This window comes from Theropithecus gelada, chromosome 1 (genome assembly GCF_003255815.1).
Source record: "Theropithecus gelada isolate Dixy chromosome 1, Tgel_1.0, whole genome shotgun sequence".
Taxonomy (NCBI): domain Eukaryota; kingdom Metazoa; phylum Chordata; class Mammalia; order Primates; family Cercopithecidae; genus Theropithecus; species Theropithecus gelada.
In genome coordinates, this window is record NC_037668.1 from 146,170,018 (window position 1) to 146,188,078 (window position 18,061).

The following is an 18,061-nucleotide window of genomic DNA, read 5'->3' on the forward strand; positions in this document are numbered from 1 at the left end:
AAGGAGTGTAGACAAGGATTGGGGCTAGTTCTCTTCACAATATTGCATTCTGGTACAGACTGTATAGACAGCAGTACTTGAACAAACTGTGAGAATAGACATTGCAAATGCTTTCAATGAATGTGGGATGTGTCACTGATCTTTTATTATTATTATTATTATTATTGAGACAGAATCTCACTCTGTCACCCAGGCTGGAGTGCAATGGTGTGGTCTCGGCTCACTGCAACCTCTACCTCCCAGGTTCAAGCGATTCTCCTGCCTCAGCCTCCTGAGTAGTTGGGACTACAGGCATGCTCCACCACACCCAGCTATTTTTTTTGTATTTTTAGTAGAGACGGGGTTTCACTATGTTGGCCAGGCTGGTCTCAAACTCGTCACCTCGTGATCCACCCGCCTCAGCCTCCCAAAGTGCTGGGATTACAGGCGTGAGCACCCAGCCTGATCTTTTGCACCCAGTGATCAGATGCACCCAGCCTGATCTTTCACTATTATTAACATTAAGAAGATAACATTGTACACTAAGCCCATCAAAGAGACACGAGTTAAGCGCAGGCTAATAACAATTTTCTATAAATAATTTAATGTTGATTTTTATCTAACAGCTGTTGTTAATTTTCTTGTGGAGAAGGAACTGTCTTTAGAAAAATATCTCAAAAAGCCACTGAAGTAGAAAGTTCATCATGCTGAAGATGGAATATGAGAAGATAGAAAGTTCTGGGTCCTTAGTGGCATCACTGAGTCACTGGACCACTCTTGGAACCACCCTATGTCTTAGTTTTTAAATCTCTTTACGGTCTAAGACGCTTTTAGTGGAAGTATTTATCTCTGGCATCCAATAAGACCTTGCAGGATTTGCAGTTTTATCTATGTGTTTATTTTGTTTATTGTCTGCTCCACCCTACTTGATTGTGATCACCATGACATCAATGACTATGCATCTTTTGTTCACCCAGGAATATCCAGTGCCTACCACGCAGAGTATGCTGCATACATGCTCACTTGATATCTATTGTAGCAAAGAGTGAAAGAGACAAGGAATAAATGCTTTCTCCCATGAGGAGGGGACATGGGGTCTAGACAAGCTGGACCATTATCCCAGGCCTAGCACTCTGCTTTGTTATTTTTTCCAGTACAGCATCACATTCAGTTACAACAGAGTGAAATCTCCTAAGAACATGGCTGATTGTTTCATGATTGCAAAAAGGCCTCACTAATCCTCCCCTCTCCTGTAAGACTCTTTCAATCTCCTTTTAGATGGCACCTCTTCTTGTCAGTCAACACATGGATCCATTATAGAAATGTCTGGGCTAGCCAAGTTAATCCTTAACTAAACTGGAGGGGTGCTGATCATTCAGCCTTAAAAATTGAAAAATCACAGCACTGCTGAAGGAAAAGGCATTTTTCGGGTAGAGAGGCATAAGTCTTGGGCCAGGAATCTTCAGTAAGAAGGCAATAATTTCACAGAAATGTATTCGCTTGGGGAATCCAACAGCTGTTCTTGCACCGAAGAAATTCAGAGGAGAGCTCTTTGCTTCCTTGCTCATTTCAATGGTTAGGAATCAGGCCTTGCCCCAGAATGTTCAGGTTGATGCTTACTGTTTAAGCCTTAAGTTAATCCAGTGAAGCTCCAGGCCTTTTACGGGATTCACAAGAATAAATAGCATTTAAATAAACGTTCTCAAAGGTCAAGTCTTTGACTCAAATCTGAGGGTTAAAAAGAATTGTTCACTCTAATAATTCTGCTAGTTCCCCAACTTCACACAAACCATTTATTTCAGAATGTAAACCTTGAATAATATTTTCCTACCTGTAGTTTTGTGATCATTTAGAAAACACAGCAATAGTCTATTTTAATTGGAATTAAGTGACAAAAATAAGCCACTTCATGAGTTTTCTAGATAATGGTAAAATGTAAGAACAAAAAGCCACTTCTTTCTCCGAATAGTATTTTACAGTGACTTTTTTTTCCCCTTTTACTGCATTTTAGAATTCTACTGGAGGCATTTCTCAGAAACTTTCTCTTACTTGTTAATGAATCATCCCCTTTGAGAATCAGCAGGTGATTGCAGGAGCCCAGGTGTGAGTAACTGATTTAAGGTGGACCTTGTTCCCCTTTGAGAATCAGCAGGTGATTTCAGGAGTCCAGGTGTGAGTAACTGATTTAAGGTAAACCTTGTGGGTAAACCAATGTTTACCCAGTGCATTCATTCGACAAACATTTGATGAGCACCAAATTAGAGTTCAATTGCAGATAACAAAAACCAGTTGAACTAATTTCATCAGAAAGCTACTTAATAGAGGTAATTAGGTGCTTACAAAATAGAAGGGCTGGAAGCCCAGGATCCAGGCTGACACCCAGGTAGCTAGACCCTGGAAACTGCAGAACAGCCAAGTGTGTTCATGACTGTGCTTGTTTGTCAGCAGGAGCATGGCCCTGCCTCGTGATACTGTGTTTTTCAGCTGTCACCTGGGTGAATCTGCTTGGAGAAGCTGGTTCAAGATGTGGCTTGACTCTCAGGGAGTCTGTGTAACTACGCGTAATATTGTTAGATTTCTGGCCTCTAGCACACAGGATGGTTTTCTGGAAGAAGGATTTAATGTAGTTAAGTATGCCAACATGTAATATCTGATGTACATTTCTACCCTGCTCGGGATACAAAGTAAATAAAAGCCAGTTTCTGTCCTTAAGGAGTGTACGGTTTAGTAAGAAGACAGACTCCTGGACAAAGATGTATGCTTCAGTGATGCCAGCCCAGGATTAGAGGCAGGTATTAAGAAGACCTCTGATAGTGATATTTTGCATCTGGTGCAGGACAGTTCCCCAGATGGCCTTGGACCAAACCAGTCCTCCCACTTTCTCACTTGCAGTTCTTAAGAATAACTAGAATGTGCTGGGAATGCAACATCCTGAGATAAGGCCTAGGCTCTGTTCCAGTCCCCACTGGAAACAGGATGTCCTTCAACACATTAATCCAGCAGGTCATGTTATCCCTGGAGAAGAAAACCCAGAGACAGCTACTTTTCAGGGTCCTGCATCTGGGGTGCAAGTGAAGCACACACAGATGAGATTCCACCGGCCCTGGGCAGCTTTTCTGAGCCTTGAGAAACCAGCTCACCATGAATCCAAGGTGTCGGCTGTTCCTTGCCACCCCTTCATGGAACTTGTTGTATGTGTGAGTATTTTCTCTTACGGGAGCAAGTAGTGAAAGTGCAGCCCAAGATGCAGTGGGCTGAAGTAACCAGTGCATAGTGAGCCTGCTTCTCACTGGGATTTGATTAATCATTTGAAAATGCATTATTCTAAGTGCTTAACTTTGAAAGGGAAAATATTCTACTATGAATGTGGACTCCCTGAAACAGCAGATTAAGGGAAGGCTGAAAGTGATGACCCCTTTAATTCCTGCTTTCCTAAGGAGACCCTCTGATCCTGTGTGGTCCCTCCATTTCCCCTTCAGGAGGCTGAATGCCATCGCGTCCACTTATTTAGACAGAGGAGATGGGTGGGTTGCTGGGTTGTGGTTAGTCATCAGGCCACTAGCAGAGTAGACTGGCACACGGAAATCCTGAAGCTGAATTCACTGTTACCCTTTGAGTCACTGTTACCCTCCCACCCCAGACCTCCTCCTACCCTCAGTCTGAACCTGGATCCTATTCAAAGATGTTTTCCCCTCTCTTTCCACTTACCTTCTGAATTCATTTTGGAGGAATGTACCAAGATCCTTTGAATCCTCCAGGAATGTTGAACTCAGTGAAAAGTGATGTGGTTAAGAAAGCAAATAAAATGCTGAAAGATGTTCATTGGAAGTGGCTATGGACATCAAAGAGATTGATGAATCTGCATTTCAAAAAGTCAGCAGGGGGTAACATTTCAGCTTACCTCATATTTCTCCTGCTTCTAAATTGGCTATTTACTGCCCATGAAGTTTCTTCAGAATACTAATATAGTTAGCCCCAGGAAAGAGATGTCTGGAAATGGTATTGTCTTCTTAAATCAAAGCAGCTGAAAGAAATTTGTCTCTTTTATTAACAATGAAATATAGTTGGTATCAATGAGCATCTACTGTATTTCAGGCATTGTACTTAAACACTCTACATGCATTATGCTATTTAATCCTCAATCGTATTGCTGAGCTCAATAATATCATTGACCCTATTGTACAGTTTGGGGAAAGGAGGGTAGAGAGGTTAGGAAAATCCCCCCACTTGGCAACTGCTGGAGCAAGGATTTGAACTCTGTTGACTATATTGGGCACTATCTGATGTTTCCTCATTGCCTTTAAACAATACTAGGTTGGGTTAGGGTAGCAGACGATGTGTATAATAACACGCATTGTTTACTGAGAGTACTTTTCCAGAACAAGCAAGAAACGAGAAATACTTCAATAATCTTCTGAAGAACTTCCATGGACAGTTATGGATTGCTAAGAAATTGGTAATAAAGGTAAGGGCCATGGAAGAAGAAGAAATTAGCTGCATAGGCCCGGCACTGTGCCATGTCAGTGGCAGAGCCACACCGTCACCTTCATCAGAGCCCAAGGTCTGAAGACACTGTAAAGAAGATCTGGCCAGCAAATCCCCTCAACAAGGGGTCGTCCAGACCCTGCTTCTACATCGTCAGCAGCAGGGCATGCTCCAGCTCAGCAGACAGCCACTTTTGTTTTCAAGTAACTCTCTAATTGCAAAAAAGGTACTTTGTATTCATCCAAATCGGTGTCAGGGTAGCATTCACAAGTATTTGTTATTAGTCGTATCCTCTGACAACATGTAGAATAAATCCAACTCCTTTCCCATATGATAGTTCGTTGGATATTCAAAGTCCTCCCACACACCCCCAGCTGGTTTCTTAACCATCCTTCATACTGTGTGGATTTGAACCATTCTCCACTGTAGTCTTTCTCCTTTAGGCATATTATAGTGCCAGTTCCTTTTTGCGAAAAGTACTTTGTTAGGTGAAGTATACAAAATTAAATAAGGCATATTTAGTGTCTTTAAGTATCTCTTAAAGACAATTGTACAAGATTGACTATTGTCAAAAGCCCCCTTAGAAACTCTTCCTAGGTCCTCCTGGGCATGGGTGGGTCATGCCTGTAATCCCCACACTTTGGGAGACCAAGGCAGGAGGATTGTTTGAGGCTAGGAGTTGGAGACCAGCCTGGGCAACATAGTGAGACCCCATCTCTACCACTAAATTAATAAAAAATTAAATTAAAAAACTACACCTAGATATAGACCATTAGAAGAGTTCAGAGTGGAACTATGATGTCCCTACTTTGGACAGTATACCTCCTTTAAGGAGACCTAAGTTTACATTAGCATTTTGAGTTGTATTGAGTCAACTAAGCCTGTATGTTTTTCACACTGACAGCTGCTAAGCCACAAACCAAAGGGCAATCACTACAGAGACAATGGAATAGGAAAGAATGAGGGTTTTCAAAGCGTTCTCTCCCATTTAGTGCTTTGTGTTAGCACTACCTATTCATTCATTAATTTACTTACTTGCTCATCCCACAAACATTTACTGAATACTTAAGTCTGTCTAATTATGCATAACATACTTGGGTGGGCTGAATGTGAAAAAAAATATCAGACATTACTTCCTGCCTTTAAGACACCTATAATTTAGCTAGGGAGGGAAAAAGAAAAATAACTGCAAAACAAAGTAAGCTCTCAAAGCATCACATAATGGAAAAAACACAGAATTGAATCCGGAACCTGGCTTCTAGAAAAGATTTTTTTTTTTAAGCTAGGATCTTGTCTATCACCCAGGTTGGAGTGCAAGATCATCACTCTCTGTAACTTTGACATCCTGGGCTTAAGGCAGTTCTCCCACCTCAGCCTCTGGAGTAGCTAAGACTATAGGCACACACCATCATATCCAGCTAATTTTTGTATTCTTGGTAAAGATGAGGTTTTACCATGTTGCCCAGGCTAGTCTCATACTCCTCGGCTGAAGTGATCTGCCTAACTTGACCTCCCAAAGTGCTCGGATTTCAGGTGTGAGCCACTGTGTCTGACCTAGACAAGAGCGTTGTCTAAAGGTAATCACATTAACTCTCTAGATCTGAGTTATCTCATTTAAATAATGAGACACTTGGACTTTTGGGGTTCTTTCTATTTCTGAGGATCTATGCTTCAAAGTACAAGATAACTGTATGCTTCTTCAGGGCAGGGATCATACTTCATGTACAACTGAATTTCCTATTAAATTTGTTACAGTTTTAACTCATCACTCAATACATATTTATTGAATGGTCTAATAAATTCAGATTAAATTGGCTTCCACTTGGGATGTAAAATGGCACCCTAGGGCAATAGGAAAATAGGCCCTGAAATTTATTTCCTTCCTTCCTTCCTTCTTTCCTTCTTTCCTTTCCTTTCCTTTTCTTTTCTTTTCTTTTCTTTTCTTTTCTTTTCTTTTCTTTTCTTTTCTTTTCTTTTCTTCTTTTCTTTTCTTTTCTTTTCTTTTCTTTCTTTTCTCAGGGTCTCACTCTGCCACCCAGGCTGGACTGCAGTGGTGCCATCATAGCTCACCACATCCTCAGTTTTCTGGGTTCAAACATCCTCTCACCTCAGCCCCCCAAATAGTGGAATCAAAGGTGTGTGTCACCATGCCTAGCTAATTTTTAAATTTTTTGTAGAGACAGGGTCTTACTTAGTTGCCCAAGCTACTCTTGAACTCCTGTCCTCTAGGAATTCTCCTGCCTCAGCCTCCCAAAGAGCTGGGACTACAGGCATGAGCCACTGCGCCCTGCTGAAATTCTCACCCCAACGATCACTGGGTGATATCATGATGTGATGGTCCAAGGAGAGATATATGCAGTCTTGATGCTCAAGTACAGAGATGACTCATGTATTCTCACATGTGCCATAATTAGTGGGTGAGATCCTAAGTACGAGCTGGCTACATACGGCCTCCTATTCCTCCTCGAGTTTCCTGCTCTCTCCTTTAATTCCAGCTCTGAAAGCCTGTTTTGCTTCATTCTCTTACCAAGGAGTTTGGTGACACAAAATGAAAAGTTTGATGGACAATCTGGAAGTGTCTCACTAAGCAACACAAAAAATACTTACATTCTCACAAAGGTAAGGTAGGCACAATTGTCAGCAAATCTGGTCTAGATAAGGCCAGATTTCTGAGTATGAAAACACACACACACACACACACACACGCACATGCACGCATGCGCACACACACAGATGCGCACACAATTTTTACACACTCACCTGCCATACTAGTCTGTACCCAGCTAAGAATCCATGCATAAGAAGGAAGGCTACAATAAAAGTATAGGCAGAATTTTGGAAGAGAAATGAAAATGTACTGCCAAGAGAAAAGGAAGAACATGCCAGGTGGAGAGAAAGAAAAAAGGCACATGCTGTTTGAAAGATGCGTTTGAAAAAAATTACTTGTGTGTGGAAGGAGGATGATGATTGTTTGAATATTAAGCTGTTGAATTCTAATTCGATATAAGAGAGAGCCACTACAGGATCGTAAGCTACTGTAGTTATTTGTGCCCATTTCCAACGTCCTTATTAAATTGTAAGCTCCTTAAGGTCAGGGGCTGGGTTTTGTAGATTGCACTGAAAAAAATACAGGAAGTAGGAGGACTGGCAAAGAACCAGTCTCATTAATTTTGGTGGTGATGAAAGGGCACTTTTCTACAACACTTTAACTGATGAGCTACGTGGTTGCTGAGAATGAAGTCTGTTACAAGTGTTAAAGTAGCTACTTAACATTTACAAACTTTTGGTTTTGAAAATAAATTAGACTTTGGGAGTCATGTTTCCCTGGCAAAACTCGACTCCCACCAGAATCCATGTGAGAGACTGAGAAATAAAAGCTCATGAAACTTTGGAAACACTTATGCAAATGGCATTTTGATGAGATAACTGTAAGTAGATCAGGAACACATGGATTAAATCTTCCACTGAATACCCACTGCTTGGGGGAGGAAAGGTCCAGCATTGTTGACATCATGGAGTTTGGGTTTTGCTGAACTCCCTATCTTTGGAAAATCAGTTTGACTGTCATCAGATGTATGCAGCTGTGGGTTTTTCTCAGATCTGCTTTATGGTTTTATGGCTTTCACAGTGAAGCCAAAAGTCTTCCAACAGTCATGGCAAGATGAAGGCCTGGAAATCTTTGAAAGCATGTTCCCACGCAGAGCCATCATGGTCATAGATTTTTATAGTTGGTACCTGCCTAAGGGCCAAAGTTACAAGAAAAACTAATTTGGGAGTTTGTGTTTAGAGATTGCTCTGTGTCACAAACTTTGCTGCGATCTCTTAAACGGAAAACTTGGCCATTTCTGGTTTTCCTACAAATTTAAACTACAATTCAAATGGAAAACAAAACTCTCAGAAATTTCTGATCTCATGAACACAAGAAACTATTGTAATGCTGTTTTTCATCTCGGAGGAGAAACGATCATGGAAAAGAATGAAGCAGAGCTTGGAGATTGATGAGGTTCTTCTCCAGTCATGCCTCTCTAACACTGGCAGGTTAACAATGACAATCAGAGTCACTGTCATACTTTTGTAGAGAGGTTGGAGGTGAAGCAAAGGCCGGGCAACTTCTAACTTTCATATTTTTAAATTGCAGAGCAACTTCAGTGAAGATAGTACATTTCACATTTAAGAAAGCAATGTTCAATTTGCACACAAAGGATGGCTGCATATATAATATACATTTCTATAAAGTGTGTGCATATAAAATTCAAAAGCTCACACACAAAGCAACCTGATATTTTCAAAAGCAGTAACCCATAAATTCTTATTTATTCTCTCTAGACCTATTCATTTTTTCCATGTTTCAAATATGACTGAACCTGACATATATAAAGTAAGAAAGTCTTTTTTATTTGAGTTCCACATTTTTACTCTTTAATAAATGGATGCAAAAGTTGCTACATACCATGTGGAAGGCAGTTTTGACCACATTGATGAAGACTTTTTATTAATAGGATGAAGAATGTCTAGAAAGTCCATAAGACCACAGGGGAAATCTTAAAACTTGTGGATGCTTAACACTTATTTGCATAAAGCTGATACTTATTTTTGAATATGATGCATATTATTATAATATGCGGCTAGGAAGTAGTAGAGTGAAGTGATCTGATTCGCAGTTTTGTTCCTTACTAGCCATATTGCCTTTGGGCAAGATAAGCAGCATCTTTCTTCATTTGTGAAATAAGGATATAAAAGTACCTACGTGGGCTGGCGCGGTGGCTCACGCCTGTAATCCCAGCACTTTGAAGGCCAAGGAGGGCAGATCACCTGAGGTCAGGAGTTCGAGACCAGCCTGGCCAATGTGGCGAAATCCCGTCTCTACTGAAAATATAAAATTTAGCTGGGTGTGGTGGCTCACACCTATGGTCCCAGCTATTCAAGAGGCTGAGGCACTTGAATTGCTTGAACCTGGGAGGCAGAGGTTGCAGTGAGTTGAGATCATGCCACTGCATTGCAGCCTGGGTGACAGAGTAAGACTCTGTCTCAAGAAAAAAAAAAAAAAAACTGCCTACCTGATGGGTTGCTGTGGTAATTATGTGAGATGTAAAATATGTTGGAGTCTTAGAAACATCCCTCAGCTAATAAATGTTGGCCCTTACTGCCTCTAATATCAATAATCCTGCTGCTGCCACTGTGGCAATGGTGACAGCTAGTACTTTGAAAACACCTACCACAAAAGCAAAATCTCAGTCATACAATTTTTTTTTCCTATGAAACTTCTCTAATATAAATAGTACATTTCTGAGGAACAGAATTGAAAGCCAATAGCACTGAGAGGACAAAGTGAGAAGAACTTAAAAAAAAAAAAACAAAAAACAAAAAAAAGCCATCAGAACAACCAGAAATAAATTTCTGTTGTTGATACACTACCCAGTCTATGACATTTTGTTATTGTAGTTTGAATGGATTAAGACAAATAGTAACAGTTACTGTGTGGATTAAGTTAGTTAATATATTTTGAGTGCTTATAAGAATACCCAGTTTAGTGACATAAACTGTTAGATGGCAGAATCCTTTTCTAATTTTCCCTTAGGACGGATTTACCAGCTAGTTTGGTCAGAAGCTTAGATGCATATGAACGGTCATCTTAGGTTTCACCTTTTGTCTCAGCTTCTCTGCAAACAAGCCCAAATTACCTATAGCCCAAACCAAACACACACACACTCATTTATAAGACTCAGTTGTCAGTTATGTTAAGTTCATTTTCCCATGCTGAGCCCTGAAAGCTTCTTGTGAAGCTTCTACTGTATGGATCTTACACCTGCACAGAACTAGAAAAACAATTTTTAGTTGGTTCTTTAGAACAACGGTAAGGAGAAAAAACTCTTCAACAACGGAAGCAGATCTCAAGAGCTACAGAACTTTCCCGAAATGGTAAACATGTTACTTGTCTGAGTTAAAAACTTTTTTTTTTCTCTGTTTAGGCTACCTGAATTTAGGCAATCCATCATATAGCTCAAGCGTAATGACACACTTAGATAGAATATGGTATCTTTGTATGGTATGACCAGAATGGTGGCAGAATTAACTATAGGATAATAAATGCATTTGATCACTAAAAGTACAAATTTCATGAGCCACTTTGAATGCAGCATTCCCTATGGCCAGGTCCTATACTAAATTCTTTATATGTACTTTCTCCCTGAAGCTTAAAAACAACTCAGTGAGGTTGGTGCTACTATTATTGTCCCCATTCTACAAGTGAGGCAATTGAGGATTAACAAATTTGGGTGGCTTAAGTCTGTCAAGGGAGCTGGATGTTATACTAACAATCACACAGAAAAATATATGATTTTAAACTGTATTAACTTTATAGTTAGAGCCAGTAGAGGATAGAAGTGAAGAATCAGGATCTGGCACCTTACTGCTTATATTTTGAATCAAAGCTCTGCCACTAATTAGCTGTGAACTTGGGCAAATCACTAAGCCTGTACCTCATCTGTAACATGGGATACTGATGGTGCTATGGTCTGAATGTTTACGTCTGCCCCAGATTCATATGTTGAAATCCTCATTAGCAAGGTGATGGTATTAGAGGTAGGGCCTTGAGAGGTGATTCAGTCATGAAAGTGCAGTCCTTATAAATGGGAGGCATGAAAGGAGCCCCTTGCCCCTTGCACCATGTGAACACATTGAGAAAATGGCCTTTATGAACCAGTAGACAAGCCCTCACCAGAGTCTATCAGTGCCTTTGTCTTGGACTTCCCAGCCATCAGAACAACCAGAAATAAATTTCTGTTGTTGATACACTACCCAGTCTATGACATTTTGTTATTGTAGTTTGAATGGATTAAGACAAATAGTAACAGTTACTGTGTGGATTAAGTTAGTTAATATATTTTGAGTGCTTATAAGAATACCCATAACAAGTCCTCAATACATGTTAGCTATATTTTTTATTCTCTTATGTATAAGAAAAAACAGGGACAGAAAGGTCAAAGTAACATATATTATAAATAATATATCATATACAGTAAATTATATACTATAGTGTATAGTGATATATAATGTACACTGTATTTATAATACATAATAAAGAATGGTATTACTTTATAAGAGATTGCCTTGGATAAGATTTATTTGTCTTCTACTTCAAAGTTTATAAAACCTCTAAGGATCAGGGAAGACAGAGAGAAAGAGACGGAAAATATTTCTATTTTCCATAACACCTCACATTTATTTTCCACCATTTACTAAGTATAACGTCTGAGTGATGCTGCTAAACTCTCTGAGCTTCAGATTTTCATTTGCAACGTGCTTTGATATCCTTTCAGGGTTATTGTGAGGTTCTAATTAAAGAATGTTCAAATAATTTCTCCATAAACTCCATGTAATTGTACAAAAGTGACCATCATTAATGTATACCTAGTAAACAAGTAAATATACAATGCAATGAAGTTGTCTCACTGGACAATTAGGATTCAGTCTTAATGTTTGGAAAATGACATAGAGCCTGGATGTAATAGGTTATTATGGGTTTATATATCTCACTCAGAAATTCATTTATGTACTTGATATTTGCCTATGTTCAATCTACTGCTCAAAGCACAGTGAATCACCACAGCAAAATGAAACCCATTCACCCTCTTCAAGGAGTTTATTAGGAAAGCACAGACACATAACCATAACACAGAGTTGAATGTCACTAACACTGGGACATGGTGGGCTGAAGCCCAGTTCTATGGACATTTTGGGTGGGGATATGGGCCAGTAGATTACTTCCAGTTGGTAAGAGCAGAAAGCCAGAAAGTCCAAGAACACTGTATGAAGAAGAAAGGTTTTCCTCGGCCCTGAGTAATGATGTGTTGTACATGTGGCTGCCAGAAGTAAGGCGTGAACAGAGGGTGAGTGAGTAGAGTGGAGTGTTCTAGGCAAAATGAACTCTGTGAGCAAAAACATCAAGGTGGGAAAAGTTTAGACTGCTATTTCTCAGCTATTTCTCAAAGTATGGTCAGGAGTTTTCCTGATTTGTGAATGATGAACAATTGCATGCTCCATCATAGTTGGGAAGGAGGGATGTGCAAGCTCATGGATTTTCATTTTTATAATGACTAAGAACAAATCATTACCAACTGAGTAAGTGAATGACCAAAGATGGCTAATATTTGGTATATGTACAGCAAAATTTATGTGACTGGAATTTTCATAGATCTGTAACTCCATATCCTACTAAGAAGTCTGAGTAGCAAGATCAAGTTTCTGCTGTCTCTTCACACACACAGATAGTTAAAAGCCCACTCCCAAACCATCCAACCAACAATTTTATCCAGAAGAAAAATAGTTATTTATGCATCTTGAATATTATTTTAAGTTGATCCTGGCTTTCAGTTTTTTCTTTCCCATTATTAATTATTTTAAGATATACTCTTATTTTTTTTTTTTTAATTCCTGTATAATTGTTGGGCTCATGCTATTTTCATAGCTATGAGGCCAGGTACGAAGTTCCTGGTTCTGTAGATCGGGGTTGGTTAACTATGACCCAAAAGCCAAATCCAGCCAGCAACCTGTTTTTGTACATAAAATTTTATTGGAACACAGCTATTTCCATTCATTTATATATGATGTGTGGCTGCTATTGCACTACAATGACAGAATTAAGTAATTCCAACAAAGTTCCAGAAATCTTAACAATTTACTAGTTGCCCTTTTACAGAAAGCATCTTCTAACTGCCGTTCACCATAGTACAAATAACTATTTTCCAAATGGAAATGTGATGGTTAACCTTGGGGAAAATGGTATGTAGTGTTTCTTAAGAGATCAACCAGCGTAGGTTGTGTTAACCTCAAAGCTTAGAGCAACTGACCACTTTTGGAAAGACAGTGTTATAAACTCCTCTGTCATCCTGAAAGGGCACAATCAAATTTTTGTTGGTGAAAGAGAAATACACAAAACATGAATGATTACTTGATGAATAATAACAAAGAGTACTCACCTAAAAGTAAGATAAAGTAATCCTTTAACTTTGTAAGGTTTTCCAATTCTTTCAGTATTCTTTATTATATTATTTTGAGTCACTCTCTAAATCTACCTTTTCTTCCAAGAAACTAACTCATCCTGAAGCTCCCCTCACCTTCCTGCTATCCTCCTTCTCCTTTTATTCCTTCTCATCTTCTGTTTTGTCACACATCCATCTCATGGCACTACTCATATACCTTGTAGGATAATAGAATCTCTAGATGTTTTTCAATGGCTTTGAGGATGAACAAACATCTTTGGAGTCAGTGCTCGAGTTTTATCAGCAGAATATTCTGTAATTAATATGATGAACACAGCATAAGCATTGCTCACTTTCAATAGTGAAAACATCTTAAACTCAACAATCTTGTGAATAATCTATCTGATATTTCAGGAAGTTGAATGGCCTCCTCAGGTGCTTGTAAATGGTAGAACTGGCTATGAATGCAGCTTCGGCTGACACCATGGTTTTCTCTAGGGTTCTCATGTAGGTTGTTCCCTTGTGATCTGGTTTTCCTATAGTGAAGTCAATCACTTTTACCCTGAAAAACATGATGGGCCACTGGATTGGATAGCTAAAAATTCATTTTGTATTTATGCCATTTAACTCTGACAGTTCTGTAGCTGGATTGATTAGATGTCCCAACTAGTTAATAAATTGGGCCTAACCCTTTATGTCAAAATCATTATTAAAAGGTTACACTCTGTTCACCAGAGTTGTGAAATATTTCAGATCATACTTGGAGGCATTTCTGGTTTATTGGCCATGTCAAATCTCAAGCAAATTGTTTACTTCTCACTTGAATTTTTTATTTAAAAATTCCAATTTCACAACTGGTTCAGATTTCTCAGGAGTATTTGCTTAAAGTAGACTCCATTTAGAAATAACTGATATATTTCCAAATTAAACGAACTAAGATGTAAGAATAAAAGTTTCAGAATGGACTTAAATTACTCTGTTTTGAGAGAGCATGATACATCTACTTATGTGAAATTCACCTTTAAAAGTAATCTCTGAAGCTTAGAAAGCCAGAATTTACAGTAATAGGGTTAGAAAAAAATTTTAAAAGATGCCACAGTAAGAAAAACTATGTGGTTCTAATTATTATGCCTTTTTTTTTTCTCCTGAAATGTGTTTTTCCATGATACTTCAATATTTCTCTTGCAGGTGGTCAGCACTTTTATTACAAATGACAAACCCACTCATACAATGGCAACATTACCAAATTATAAAACAAGTAACTGGAGAAAAAAAAATTAGGCTATGTGTACGCTGCTCATGGGATTTGCAAAACCATCAGTGTATGAGCCGCTCTGAACTAAACGTTTGACTACAAAATTAAGGGTAATGAGTGGGTGATTTCTACTTTCCAAGGGCAGCTTCCACCACTAGTTTACAAGCATATGGAAATTGAGAATATTCTTGATTTTGCAGTACAAGGATGATCTTTTCTTAGGATTATGAAAAGGTAGAGGATGCAATCAAAATAGAGTGCAAATTATTAGGGTGAATATGTAAATTATAACCTTGACTCACACAGTAGTATCCCCTCAAACCCTTTATTTGGTGAAATTAAATCTTGAATACTGTAATTCTGAATTTTCTGAGTTCCAATAAGACTTTTCTGAAGCCTTTGGGGTAACAAATTAATATTTAACACTGTGAGTGACTTTCATCTGTTACTTGGCATGGCTGTTCCTGGAGTTCACAAGTCCATTTCTTTCCTCAGGAGCTTTGCCCAAGTATTCCTGCCAAGATCTATGGTCCTCTCCCTGCTGAAAATTACTCCACTGTGAACTTTGCCCAAGTTCTGTAGATAATAAAGAATGAGGAAGAAGTGAAGGTAGTTGTTCCCTTTGCCAAGCAAGGGGACTTGGTCCCTGTGGTTTTGGCACCAGCTTCAGGCCTACCAGGTAGTGTTCATGAGGTTGTAGTAGAGAAATTAAGAACTCTGACTACCACTTTTAGACTTCGGGAAGCTAGCTGTACACATATTTCCTTTCAGAGACTCCTTAATTATACAATGAAGGCAAGACACTCCATGTTGTTTACCTGTATGTGCCTTAATCTGCTGTTGTTGGTGATGTCCTGGGACACGTGCAGAGGCTGGACCCCCTAACCCCACAGTCAGGACATAACAGGAGAGAACACTGCCCAGCCTCACAGGGGAAACAGCCATAAATACCCTCTGGGTCCAGCAAATAATGTGTAAGCTAATGATGTGGAAGCTAAAGCACATTTCTCTCTCTCTCTCTCTCTCTCTCTCTCTCTCTCTCTCTCTCTGTGTGTGTGTGTGTGTGTGTGTGTTGGGGTGGGGCTCAGAAACCCAAAGAGGAACCACAGCATGCACCAACTCTGATCTCTGAAGAGCACAAGCCCAATCATCAGCATTCCTTTTTCTCAATAATCAGGAAGAGGAGATTTCAAGGCCAGACTTTTCATTGAGAGATGATTGCCTGGCTCTGGTGGGGCTGACTACTCACCCATCATAGTCCTGAGAACTCGCTCCTGATCAGTGGTGCAGGGGCTCTGATGATGCAGAGACATGGCTGTAGAATTGGTTGAGGACCAACTGAACTTTCTGCCAGTTTTAAAATCCCTAAACAGTGGGAAGATGGTTTGGCCATTTCTTAACAAAACTAAACATATTCTTACCACATGAGCCAGCAATCACAATCACTCTTCTTGATATTTACCCTAAGGAGTTGAGAACTTATGTCCACACAGAAACCTGCCCTTGGATGTTTATAGCAGCTTCAGTTATAATTGCCAAAACTTGGAAGCCACCAAGGTGTCCTTCAGTAGGTGAATGGATACATAAACTGAAGTACATTCAGACAATGGAATATTATTCAGTGCTAAAAGGAAATGAGCTATCAAGCCAAGAAAAAAATGGGGGAAACATAAATGCATATTACTGAATAAAAGAAGCCAATTTGAAAAGGCTCCATGCTGTATGATTCCAACTACATGACATTCTAGCAAAGGCAAACTTTTCTAGAGATAATAAAAGGATCATGGGTTGCCAGGGGTGAGAGGAGATAGAGAAAGGAATGAATAGGCACAGCACATAGGATTTTTGAGAGGAATGAATAAGGCAGAGCACATAGGATTTTTGGAGCAATGAAACTACTTTATATGTTACTATAATGATAGATGCATGGCATTAATCATTTGTCCAACCCCATAGGAAGTACAACACCAAGAGTGAACGCTAATGTAAACTGTGAGTTTGGGGTGCTATTGATGTATCAATGCAGGCTCATCAGTCATAACAAATGTGCCACTGTGATGGAGCAGGTTGATAGCTGGGGACGCTGAGCATATATAGAGGCAGGAAGTATAAGGGAACTCTCTCTGTACTGTGTGTTCAGTTTTGCTGTTAACCCAACACTGCTCTAAAAAATAGTCTATGTTTTAAAATTTTTAGTCTTCAAACACAGACTGAGGCAGAACCCCTAGCATGGGTTAGAATCAGTGCTGAAAGGACTGGGAAGGTTCAAATTTTCAATGGGCCTAGGGAGCCTAAGGGAAATATCCACATAGATAGGTTGGCTTTGTGTGTGGGAACTGCTACCCTTTATCTTTTATTTGTGAATGAGAGTTGTCCAACTCTGGACAGAGACCTAGGGTCCGTCCTCTCAGTGGAGGACATTGAGATGGGAAGTACATTTTCTTGGCTGAAACAAATTTACATGCAAAGAAAATGGCAGGATAACTTTTTTTGAGGTTTTGACTTGTGGTTTGATCCCATTGTTTTTTTTCTGATTCCAAATAGGTAACCAGGCATTTTAGATTTCTATGCCCCAAAAATTCCTGCAGGGGAGAATGTGGAAGCTGATGAAGTCAGGTCCTACTTGTTTTGTCAGCTGCAATTACTTAATTAAACCTAATATGTATCCTGGGCAGGGGGAACTTAAGTAACAGTATCCAAGACCCTGTTGAAAAATGGAATTCTTGATACAGTAAAGGAGGAAAGGTCATGGTGCCTACTCAGTGTCAGCACCTGGGGCCATTAAGCACTGCCTCATGGCAGTACCCTGGGTGCAAGGCAAGGCCCGGAGGGATGACTGCCCCACACGCCTTGGAAGGCTGCACCCTGCCATATGATTCTTTGGCAGATTCCTTGGCAGAGATTCCCTTGTTCCATTTATGGGATTGAGGTGGCAAAGCCACTGGTCATGAAGAGCCCCTGCAGGATGGGACAAAGGACACACATTCCTGGTGTCCAGAAAGGAGTATTTAAAACTCTAAGACTTTTGTCAGACCCAACAATAACAGATTGAACTGATTCAGGATTAGATTCACATTTATTTAGAAAAAAATATATACTATTTACAGTGCATCAGTGGTTCTGGTTGCCAATTCTCATTCATAACAACTGCCTATATCATGGACAACCTTTTACAGAACGTTACACAGGCAATTCTTTAGAACGACAACCCTCAAAGATCTCAATTTTAAATGATCTTTACTACCCGTGCATGACAAATAAGTCCACTGCCATTAAAACAAACTATCTGCAGCTTTAACGTAGACTGTTTTTCAAGTTTCTATTTTTCCTATCAAAGTTTTAAATTTTAGAGTATTGATTC

General features: G+C 39.5%; 1 long non-coding RNA gene across 1 annotated transcript in view; it reads left to right on the forward strand.

The window, feature by feature from the left end:
- LOC112609968 overlaps window positions 1–860 on the forward strand; it is a 32,348-nt gene extending 31,488 nt beyond the window's left edge. Inside the window, exon 4 of the long non-coding RNA XR_003116259.1 lies at window positions 606–860. This is a non-coding gene — a long non-coding RNA (uncharacterized LOC112609968). The remainder of the gene's footprint in view (window positions 1–605) is intronic.
- The last annotated feature ends 17,201 nt before the right edge of the window (window positions 861–18,061 follow it).